Below are 11,337 nucleotides of genomic sequence, written 5' to 3'. Positions count from 1 at the left end.
GTGCTCTCAGGATGGAGGAGAATTCTTTTCAAATTTTACATGAACGTGTGGAAATTACCCACGCCCGTGTGTAGTTCATAGTGTGATCCATAGGGTCATTCACAAGCCTTTGTGTCGGGATAAGCTCTAAACGGAGACACACACACGTGTGGAAATTCTGCACGGCTGTGTGTCTTCTGTGGATGACTTAGAAAAATTCATAAACTCTTCAGAAACTTTCTGCACACTTATACTCACACAGAGCCTACATATACTATGATAAACTGACCCGAGAATCATGGAAAACATGCTCGAATGACCGAGAAAATTTGCCAATAACAATTAAGCTCACTAAAACACCAATAATCCACGAGAAAAATACAGCAATAGCATGTTAAAGATCAAGAAACCAACACTCCAGATCTTATTCATGCAAATACTAAACTAACCCTAGAAAAACAATAAAGACTTGGGTTGCCTCACAAGAAGAGCTTGTTTTACATCACTAAGCATGATGTACTTCATCTTACCTCACGGGGCTCATAGATGAAAGTTTCCCTCTTACCTACAACTTGAAACCATAATCCACATAATTGTTTCAAGGTAGAGGGAGAGTTATCGAGCTTGTTACCATACAAGGGTCTATCACCCTTACTCCATGCTTGTGCATCCCCATTAGCCTTGGGGTGCTTCTTGTTATGTTTCCTTGCTTTTTTCACATTTTGGACCATCCTCTTCATGATCCCTGGGGTTGGTTACATCTTGTCCTCTAGACCAAGTGTCAAAACTTCTTCATTCTCTACCTCTTGGTCTAGCAAGCCCTCAAACGGGTCCAGGCACATCATTTAATGCTTGTATTGATCAATTAGCTCATCAGTAGTGTCGAGAAAATACAATGTATCATCAAAATCAAAAGAATTTCAAATGGCATCGGTGAGGCGGTATATCAACTTCTCATCAGCAACTTGTAATGTCAACTCCCCACCGTCCATGTCAATGAGAGCCTTGGAAGTGTGCAAGAATGACCTCCCAAGTATCAATAGAACCTCTGCATCCTCATCAACATGCAATACTACAAAGTCCACAGGAAATATATACTTATCAACTTTCACAAGTACATATTCAATGATGTCCCTCGGATGTTTAACTGTTCGATCGACCAATTGAAGTGTCATCCGAGTGGGTCTAGGCTCTCCCAAGCCTAGATTCTATAAGTAAGTATAAGGAATGTCGTTGATGCTAGCCCCTAAATTCGCCAATGCCTTTTCTTCCCCCAAATTGCCAATATTGCATGGAATGATAAAGCTTCCTGGGTCTTTCTTCTTGTTCGGCGTATTCTTTTACAACATTTTCAAACAAGAGGCATCTAAGATCAGAGATGCACTCTCCTCCAACTTCATCTTATTGGTCAAGAGGTCCTTGAGAAACTTTGCATAGTGAGGCATTTGAGACAACACCTCGACAAATGGGATGTTGATGTGCAACTTCTTGAATAGACCCAAGAACTTCTTATATTGCTCATCATTTTTGTCATTCTTCAATCTTGAAGGATAAGGGATTCTTGGCTTGTAAGGTGGGGGTGCCACCTCCTTCTCTTTAGATCTCTCCTCAACCTCCATGACCTTAGGTAACTCAATATTGGTCTTCTCACTAGGAAGTCTACTCTCAACTTCACGACCACTTCTCAAAGTGATCGCCTTTACATGTTCCCTTGGGTATGTCTCTGTGTTGCTAGACAAACTCCCTTGGCCCACTTAATTCTCCAAGTTGTGCAATTATGCAGTGTGGTTGCGATGTGTGGCTTCAACTGATTGAAATCTTATATCCGATGATGAAATGAACTTGGTGAAAGCCTTCTCTAGGTCAGTCATAAGGTTTTCCAACACTGAAACTCTATACTATATGTTTGAGGCTTGGTGTTGTTATTGGAAACCAAGTGGTGCCATAGTCTTCTATTGCCCTTGATTACTCCATGAAATGCTTGGGTGGCTCCTCCACCCCGGATTGTAGGTATTGCTATAAGGATTTCCTTAACCTCTCATTATATTACCGACAAAATCAACCTATTCCATAGAAGTAGTACCACTAATTGAAATAGGGCAATCAGATGGCGCATGTTCTCCCCCACACCCAGTGCAACTCATCGTGGCTACCACTCTAGGAGAAAATAGAGTGTCTAACTTTTTACTTAACGACTCAACCTAGGCCACCAATGATGTGACTGCATCAATCTCATGAAGTCCGGCTATCTTTTTTCTTTCCATGTGTTCCATTGATAACTGTTCATAGCAATTTATTCGATGAGATGTCAAGCTTCATGGGGGGTCTTGCTTCCTAAGGTACCTCCTGCTACAACATCAAGTAAACACTTTGTGCTTTGGTACAAACCACTATAGAAAGTTTTAATAATTATCCACTCTGGGATCCTATGTTGAGGATATTTCCATTGAAGGTCGTTAATCCTGTCCCATGTCTAAAAAAGAGGCTCCAATTCTGTTTCAACAAAAGAAGATATCTCATTCTTAAGGTTCGAAGATTTTCCGGGAGGAAAATATCTATGAAGAAAAGCTTCTACCATCTCTTCCCATGTAGTGATCGATGCTCTATATAATGAATGTAACCATTGTTTTGCTCTTCCTTTCAAGGAAAATGGGAAGGTCCTCAACTTGATAGCATCATCTGTTATTCCATTAATTTTGAGCATGTCGCATACTTCCAAGAAGTTCTTAACATGATTGTTTGGATCCTCATCGGCCAAACCATTAAACTGTGTGTACTGCTGTAACATCTGGATGAAGCCTGGCTTGAGCTCAAAACTCTGAGCCGTAATCGGTGGCCGCATAATACTAGACTGTGTGCCAACAACTGTGGGTCTAGCATAATCTGAGAGTGTCCTCTACTGCTTATTCCGTTCTGCCATATTATCAAACATTTCAACTTCTATCTCACCTTAATTTGACTATTCTTGCACATGTTCTTTTCCCTTTTATGAATTCTCATTCAAATGTGTGGATCATCTTCAACCAATGTAGAAGGGTTTTCTTGGTTATAACTTAAAGCTGCAACCAAAGAAAGAAAACAAATGAAAACAATGGAAGAAAAAGAAAGTGTGAAATAGAAAAAGTGATGAATAGCTAAAATAGCAAAGTGCAAAATGCTTCCAAAATGCCTATTCCCCATCAACGGCACCAAAAACTTGACACATCCCTTGCTTGTGTATACCGCAAGTGCTTGGGTTGTCAAAGTAATAAAGTACCCTAGTGAGTGTGTAGTCGTATCCATAAGGAATAGTGCTCAGAAACACAACTATTGCTATTTAACTATAGTGAAGATGATTTAAGAGTGGTGTGAACAATGTCAATGCAAATAGAAATAATGTAAAGAAGAAAGAGACGTAATAGAATAACAGAAAAATGCGGCACCCAGACATTGCTTACCCTAGGACTACTGTTTCAAGTGCAAGACTCTTCATTATGCCTCCTAACTGATGTCTAATGAGTCATGAAAATCCTAAGACACATGGTCGCAAACCTAAGGTCAACCATGACTAACCCTCACACTATGCCCTGGTAGAAAGGGATACTCTCAACGTCTCACACTGTGTTGGGTTGCATGAAGATTTGGGGATTCCAAGTGATAAACCCTATTCCCTAATATAGATCTAAACTATTGATCTAATAAAGACCCCTATACACAATTAAGCCCCAGCACTAAGGATTACTTCAACACTTCACTCTATTGCTCGGACAACTAAGCCCCAATTAAGTTTATCTCTTAGCACTTCACTCTATTGTGACCGTAATGAACTCTTGGAATGTGGACGTAGGATAAATCATATCAGAAGGGAAAGAGGGCATTCGGCTATCTCTCTACTCACCCTGTCGATCCTCTCCAACCTAGCTTTGTCTAACCCTTATGGTGTGTCACTCATCCACAAGGATTGTCAAGATAGATTTTCAATCCTAGTATCACTCTAAGGGAAAATCAATTCAACAAGCCCTGAAGGTTGGAATATAATTGAAAACATCAATTAAAGAAATATAATGAAAGATCAATGAAACAAAATCATCCTACGGTTTACAAGTCCAAGCACCCACTAGGGGTTTAGCTCTCCATAGAGCAAGATACAATCAATAATGAAATCAAATATAAAAGCATGCAATCCATAAGTAAAACCCCCCTCGTAGTATGTATCGATGGTCTTGTAGAGTTGCCTCGTCTCCGCCAAGGGTTCCCTAGTCAAGCCTAGGTCATACCTCACTGAATCGATGTCAATGAAAGCTCCCCCAATAACTATCTTCCAAAGGAACATGGTGTTGAATGCCGCAGAACCACTCCAAATACCTAGCCAAAGCTTCTCCAAACCCTAGCTGCAAGCGCCTCCAAAGATGAGGAAAGATGAGAAAAAGATTGGAAAAGAATTCCAAATCACAGTTTTTATAAGGGCTGGAATCAGGGATCCACATAGGCATGTGAAATTTCTACACACCCGTGTGAATTTACAGAAGTTGATTTCCTGCGAGCTGTGTATAGTAAGTACTACAGCATTTTTGCTACAAAAACTATGGCAGTACTTCTCTAAAATATAACCAAATTCACACTTTTATCGAGGCCACATGAATGGGCACACATATATGCGGTAGATCACCTTGCATCTTCAATGAAATCACATTGATGAAGACTTACTAGTACTCCACAAGTCATAACATGACACACCCCTTGCATGTGATCCGTAAGTGCACGGGTTTATCGAAGTAATAATACCCCTGTGAGTGGGTAGTCAAATCCACAGGGAATAGTGATCAGAAACACAAAGATTGCTATTTCACTAACATGATGATGAATCAATAATGGTGTGAACAAAATAAATATGAAAAGAACTAAAGAAAATAAGAAAGAGAGGCACAATAAAATAAGAGGAAAGGCAATCGATAGAAAGTGGGGCACTCGGACATTTTTCCCCTTAAGACTATTGTTCAAAGTGCAATACCAATCATTATACCTCATAATTGATGTCTAATGAGTCATGGAGATCCTTGAACACATGGTCCCAAAACTTAAGGTCAACCTTGACTAACCCGACACTAAGCCCCAGTGGAGAAATCTTTCAGTCTCGACACCTCACACTTTGCTAGGTTGCTTTAGGCTCTAGGGATTCCAACAAACCCTATTCCCCAATATAGATCTAACCCTTTGTTCCAGGCAAAAGATCCCTAATCACAATTAAGTCACAGATACTAAGGATTATTACAACAGTTCACTCTATTGCTCGCGTAACTAAGCCCCAGCGGAGTTCGTCACTCTATTGTTACCGCAAAGAACTCTTGGAATGTGGAGATACGGTAAATCACACCGAAGGATAAAAGGGATGCTCCGCTACTGATTGCTTCCCCACAAGTGTACGGGATCATCAAGTAATACCTCCTGTGAAGACACGAGGATCGTATTCCACGGGCCTAAGGATCTCCTATTACTCCTTCTCGAGCTATTATCTAGCCTAAGAACTCAAGTGATGGATTTTACTCTACTAAAAGTAATTAAAACTAAAACAAGGTTATGACCAAATTAGAGAGAACAAGCAATAAGCAAGCAAGAAAATCAATGAGGTGCAAAGGCCTATGGATGAGGATCCCCTTGAGGGGTTATCATGCAACATGGATGATGATCTAAAGATGCAAGGGTAAAATGGACCATGAGATTCCAAGATTAGAACAACCCCAATTTCTCGGCGATTGAACCCTAATCCCATACAAACATAGATAGGAATTTCTTCCAAATCTACATTCCTACGATTGCATTAAGTACGAGGAAATCTCACTTAGGAATAAACCTACTCTTCTTCGGATTAAACCTACATGGAGGGCTACTAAACACCCAATTTCTCGGCGTGATGATACAAGTATCCCCTTCTAATCCATTCATAATCTAATACATGCGAGCAAGTCACATCTACATGCATCACTCATAAAAGAGCCACGGATTTCTCCTTAGTTTAGCACTTAGCATGAAAATAATGGATTAGATCTCAAAATTACCCAAGCATAGAATTAACAAGTTATCATCCAACAAACATGATAAAACCCCCCCAAGGTTCACCAACACCCAGTGGCCTTGGCGGTCTAGTGTGTCATCATCTCACAACAAGCAATACAAACAAACAAAACATGAAACAAAAGCATAAATGACACTCCCTAGATGAAATGGTGAAGGAGGAGGTGAAGAATGTGCCGAATGACGCTTTCCCTGCCAAAGGAGTGCCAAATGACGCTTCCTCTAGCCGTGGGTCTCCTTTTTTCAAATCGTGGTAGATCTCCCCTTTGAATGATGTTGCCTTCTTGCCTTGAGAATCTTGGACCTTGGGCTTGGATGATCTTCTAGCTTCCTTGCCCTTCTTCTCCTCCCAAGGTCGCCCAAAAACTCCCAAGTGCTCTCCCAAAGTCGGCCAAGAAAAGGTCCAGCCAAAAGTCCTTTTTTCTGCCCTAAAAGTTGGTATTTATACCCCCGAGGCATACGGGTCGTATGGGGGTCATATAGCACCCAAAAACCCTAGATTCATGATCCATACGGGGTGCATACGGCCCCCATACTGGGTAGTAAGGAAATCTGGGCAGACACTCCAAATCAATCCACTGCTACAGTGCATACGGCCCCTATACTAGGTAGTATGGGGGTAGTATGAAATTCCTGGTTTCTTCTCTTTTCGCCCAAATGATATCTTCTTATTCTGCATGGCTTTCTTATGCACTACAAAGCAAATAATAGATGTTTAAGCGCAAAACGGGCATCAAACCTCACAAAATACATGCAAAGTGAATATGATATATACATGAAAACATCTATATTTAGACACTTATCAAATATCCCCACACTTAAGCGTTGCTTGTCCCCAAGCAAACAACTCATGAAAAACAAGGAGATTGAGAAATGGCTAAATGCATTACCTCTGGTATCAAGTAAATATAAGACTCCAAAAGCAATGGACAATGATACATAGATGTTGAGTCATAGTCAATAAGCATAATAAAAATATCCTGTCTCACCCCTTATATGTCTGTGCCGTGTAAGTGAATCATATATCTTATATGCCTTGATCTGGTCTAGCCTAAGGACTTCAATCAGTACAGCTCTAGATGCTAATCAGTCCATTTACAAAGAATACTAAGTCTTAAACTACTAAGTGCTACTTCAATGGGCAAATAAGATCCTTCTAATTATATACCTTGAAACTAAGTCCACTTTCTACTCAAAACCTTTGGTAGGTACTCAAAAAGATCACTAGGTTTTTATTTTTCATTTCATCATTCATTTCTTTTCTCGAGTCCGACTAACGTAGACTGCACCAACATCATTTTTGAAATCTTCTCTGGAAGGTGCATATGCTGGTTAGGCACAAGAGCCACCCAACTACTCGATTACAGTCTACATAGATGCATTCATGCTTTAGAAGCAGAGGAATACTGACATAGACTCATTTTTTTCTTTTTTTTTTCTTTTCTTTTTCATTCATTTCATTGTTTTCATTTTTTTTCCACATTCACCCTAGATCACATCTTCAGAGCACTCTACATGACACAAAACTAGGATTAGCTCAACAAGACTTAGAAGTTCTTAAGAGTCCATTGAAGGAAAGAACTTAGTGTTCTAAGGCCAAGTAATCAAAGAAGTGTGTTACGCATACAAGAGAGTTAGAGAGTAGTCACATTGGCTATTCCCATGGCATCGACAAAAAATTCTGTGCACATGACAATACTAGGTGTAAAACAGGACTTAATAAAGCATAGAAACAAGTAACTCACATCAATCATTAATCCAAGCTAAAGGAATCTTACAATAATGAACAAAACCATCATAGGTAACACTAGCATGTAACAATGGTCCTAATACATGAAATACACCCATCCCCACACTTAGTGTTGTACATTGCCCTCAATGTAAACTAATCATGAAAAATATGCAAGATGAAGCAATGCAAATAATAAAGGAGGTGAAAACGAACTCCCCGGTTCAACTTGTGCTCATCGTGAGGTTGGACATGAAAAAATGTGTGGTGAGCAATACATGTCTCGTCCGACCTCCATTAAAACCATAAAAGCTCACCAAATTCCCTTAATGCCCTGCGAGGCAAAAAGGGGACATCATCATTCCACAAAGATTTAAAAAGATAAGCACAAGGGGGAAACTAGAGAGTAGTCAACAAAAACACAAAGATGAAAATAAACTAAAGTTCGACAACACAAGCCGGTAGGGTAGAACCATGCCAACTCATCAAAACACAAAAATGCAAAACAAAGCAAATTAAAGTAAATGATAGGTGTCCATGCTCAATCTTGTCCTTAGAATTAATTCTCTAATCACAAAATGACATCTTGTTCCATGTGGTCACCCCGTGTGGTGTAAATATCACTCCATGGTTGCTTTCCAATTTCTTCATCCCCAAAATTCCTACAAACCATGAAAAACCCAATCAAGCATAGAGGAATCCAATATGATTCAAAAGATAGTGTAAGAGATGAAGAAACAATGAAAAATATGAAGGATAGTGTCCATACGGCCGTATGGGGGCCGTATGGGTACTATTCATTTCGACAGAACGTCCCCAAAAACATGAAAATCAAAAAATTTTGTACATAAATTCAAGAGAGACTTCATCCATAACAATCACACCATCCAAACCAAGCAAAATGCTAAAGAAATTCCAAACAAAAGCTCCAAGAATGCCCAAGGAATGAGAAAAATAAAACTAGGGCTTTGAAAAAGCATACCGATGAAATCTTGAGAAAACAAGCGTTAAACTCAAGGAAAACTACTAGATCAACGTCTCAAATGGATGAGGAGAAGATTTCAGAGGAAAAATGAGGAGATTTGGACAAGAAATGAGTGAGAAAGAAGAGAGAAAATCGGTGGAGAAAGAGAGAAAAAGAAGAGAATGGAAGAAGGAGAGAGAGGGGATTAAATGGGGGACTCGACCCCATACGGCCCCCATACGACTCAGTATGGGGGCTGTATGGGCCAAATGGCCCTCTCAACCGAGAGGGCATCCCGTAACAGACGGCCCCATATAGGGGCCGTATGGGGGGTCGTCTGTGACGGCACAGAGCCTCTGTGTCATCTCAGATGGCCACCATACGGCCTAGTAAGGTTGTATACCCATTAAAACCAATAAAAACTTCGAAAACCTGCCACAAATGATGAAAAAAATGATAAAGCAAGCTCAAAGACTCCTCCAAAAATGAGTGAATTGAATAAAACGACGATCTAGTGCATGAATTAACACCTAAATATGAGTTTCTCAAGAAGTTGCACAAACATACAACAAATTAAACGATGAGAGCACTACGCCAAGTGTGTGAGCATGGACTTATTCAGAAGTAAAACAAGACTAAGAAATATGAAAATTTGAAATGAACTAGGAACTAAAAATACGAAAAATGCAAGCAAAGACCACCGAACACTTGGGTTGCCTCCCAAGAAGCGCTTGTTTAACGTCACGAGCCTGACATACCTCATTCCTTACCTCATGGGGGCTCAAAGAGCTTGAAACCACCCCCGGTTTCCTTTGTAGCATTGTTTCGTCCCGGTAAATTCAGTGACAACATTGAAAAGACCTCAAATTGTTCATGAGTAGAGAGGGGTGAAAAATTTACCTTTCCTCCATGAGAAGTGGGGTGATGAAGCTTGTTACCTTTCTTATTTCTCCCATGAATCTCCCTCCACATCTTCTTGACAAATGACTCTTTTTTCTCTTTTTCCTTAGCATTAGTGTAGGACACCCTCTCTTTTGGTTGCTTCAAATTATGAATTTGAGGATGTTGGTGAGTTCTCCTTGTTCTTCATTCTCCAACTCTCCCAAATATTCATCCAAGGGATTTATAGAGAGCACCTCCTGCACACAATCAGAAATCAATCTATCAGTTTCATCAACAAAATAAAGTGTGTCATCATGATCTAAAGAATGTTTCATGGCAGCCGACAAAGTGTACACCACTTCTTCTTCTCCAACTCTTAATGTTAACTTTCCTCCTTTCAAGTCAATCAAGGCACCCGAGGTGCTGAGGAATGGTCGGCCAAGAATCAGTGGTATCTCGACATCTTCATCTATGTCAATGATGACAAAATCCACGGGAAAAACAAATTTGTCCACTCGGACAATTACATCTTCAACAATCCCACGAGGTTTTCTTGTTGAATGATCCGCCAATTGTAAGGTCATCCTCGTGGGCCTCAACTCATCTAAGCCAAGTTTCAAGTACATGGTGTAGGGCATGACATTTATGCTAGCCCCCGAATCCGCTAGAGCATTTTCTCGGACTTCACCCTCAAGAATGCACGGGATAATGAAACTCCCCGGATCTTTCAACTTTTGTGGGAGCTTCTTTTCTAGGATGGCCGAGAAATTCCCCGTAAGCGCAACCGTGCCCTCTTCCTCCAACTTTCTCTTGTTCGTAAGAAGCTCTTTTAAAAACATGGCACATTTTGGCATTTGAGTCAATGCTTCAACTATCGGGATGTTCAAATGGTGTTGTTTGAAAATGTTCATAAATTTTTTAAAGTGAACATCCTCCTTGTCATGCTTCAATCTGGTCGGATAAGGGATTGGAGGCTTGTACTCGGATGATTTTGATGGCCCATGTTGTTGGGGCTTGGCATTTCTTCCCTGATTCTTGTCTTCACTATTTTTTTCAACTAGCTTGGGGTCTTCCCCGGAGGCTACCACACTTTTCTTGACACTTGGTTCAACTTCGACCCTTGTCTCCACTTGCCTCCTGCTTCTAAGAGCAATGGCCTTTAAGTGCTCCCTTGGATTTTCTTCCGTGTTACTTGGAAAACACCCTAGGGGACGTTCAGAATTTGCCTTCGCGAGTTCCCCCACTCGATGCTCAAGTGACTTCACCGAAGTTTGGAGGTTTCTCAAAATAGAACCAAAATCATTGAACTGTTCAGCGTGCTGAGTGAGCTGAGCATTCACCTTGCCAAATTGTGCATCCATGCTACTGGTTAGGCTATTGAACCTGCCATTAGTACTAAGCATGAACTTGGCAAGGACCTCTTCAGTAGAAAACTTCCTCTCAAAGGCCGGTTGTTGAAGTTGAGATCCTTGAGATAGTGCACCCTTTTGTTGTTGTTGGCCTTGGTTCCATGAAAAATTTGGGTGGTTCTTCCACCCCGGATTGTAAGTTGAGCTATACGGGTTCCCTTGAATTCGTTGCCCCCAATGTAGTCAACATTCTCGATGGAAGAAACTGAGGAGCTAGCAATTGGACATTGGGCTGCATCATGCCCACCACCACAAGTGCTACAATTCATCACTGATTCTGACCTCGAACTACTGCCCATGAGAAAGTCAACCTTCCGAGTCAA

At 40.7% G+C, this 11,337-nt stretch overlaps 1 non-coding gene across 1 annotated transcript; it reads left to right on the top strand.

Annotated features, from left to right (window-relative positions):
- Window positions 1–2,402: 2,402 nt before the first annotated feature.
- On the top strand, window positions 2,403–2,509 carry LOC120272909. Its single transcript, XR_005540442.1, has one exon. It is a non-coding gene; the product is annotated as a small nucleolar RNA R71 (small nucleolar RNA).
- Window positions 2,510–11,337: the final 8,828 nt, after the last annotated feature.

This window comes from Dioscorea cayenensis, chromosome 11 (assembly GCF_009730915.1).
Source record: "Dioscorea cayenensis subsp. rotundata cultivar TDr96_F1 chromosome 11, TDr96_F1_v2_PseudoChromosome.rev07_lg8_w22 25.fasta, whole genome shotgun sequence".
Taxonomy (NCBI): domain Eukaryota; kingdom Viridiplantae; phylum Streptophyta; class Magnoliopsida; order Dioscoreales; family Dioscoreaceae; genus Dioscorea; species Dioscorea cayenensis.
This window is presented reverse-complemented; position numbering and strand designations above follow the sequence as displayed.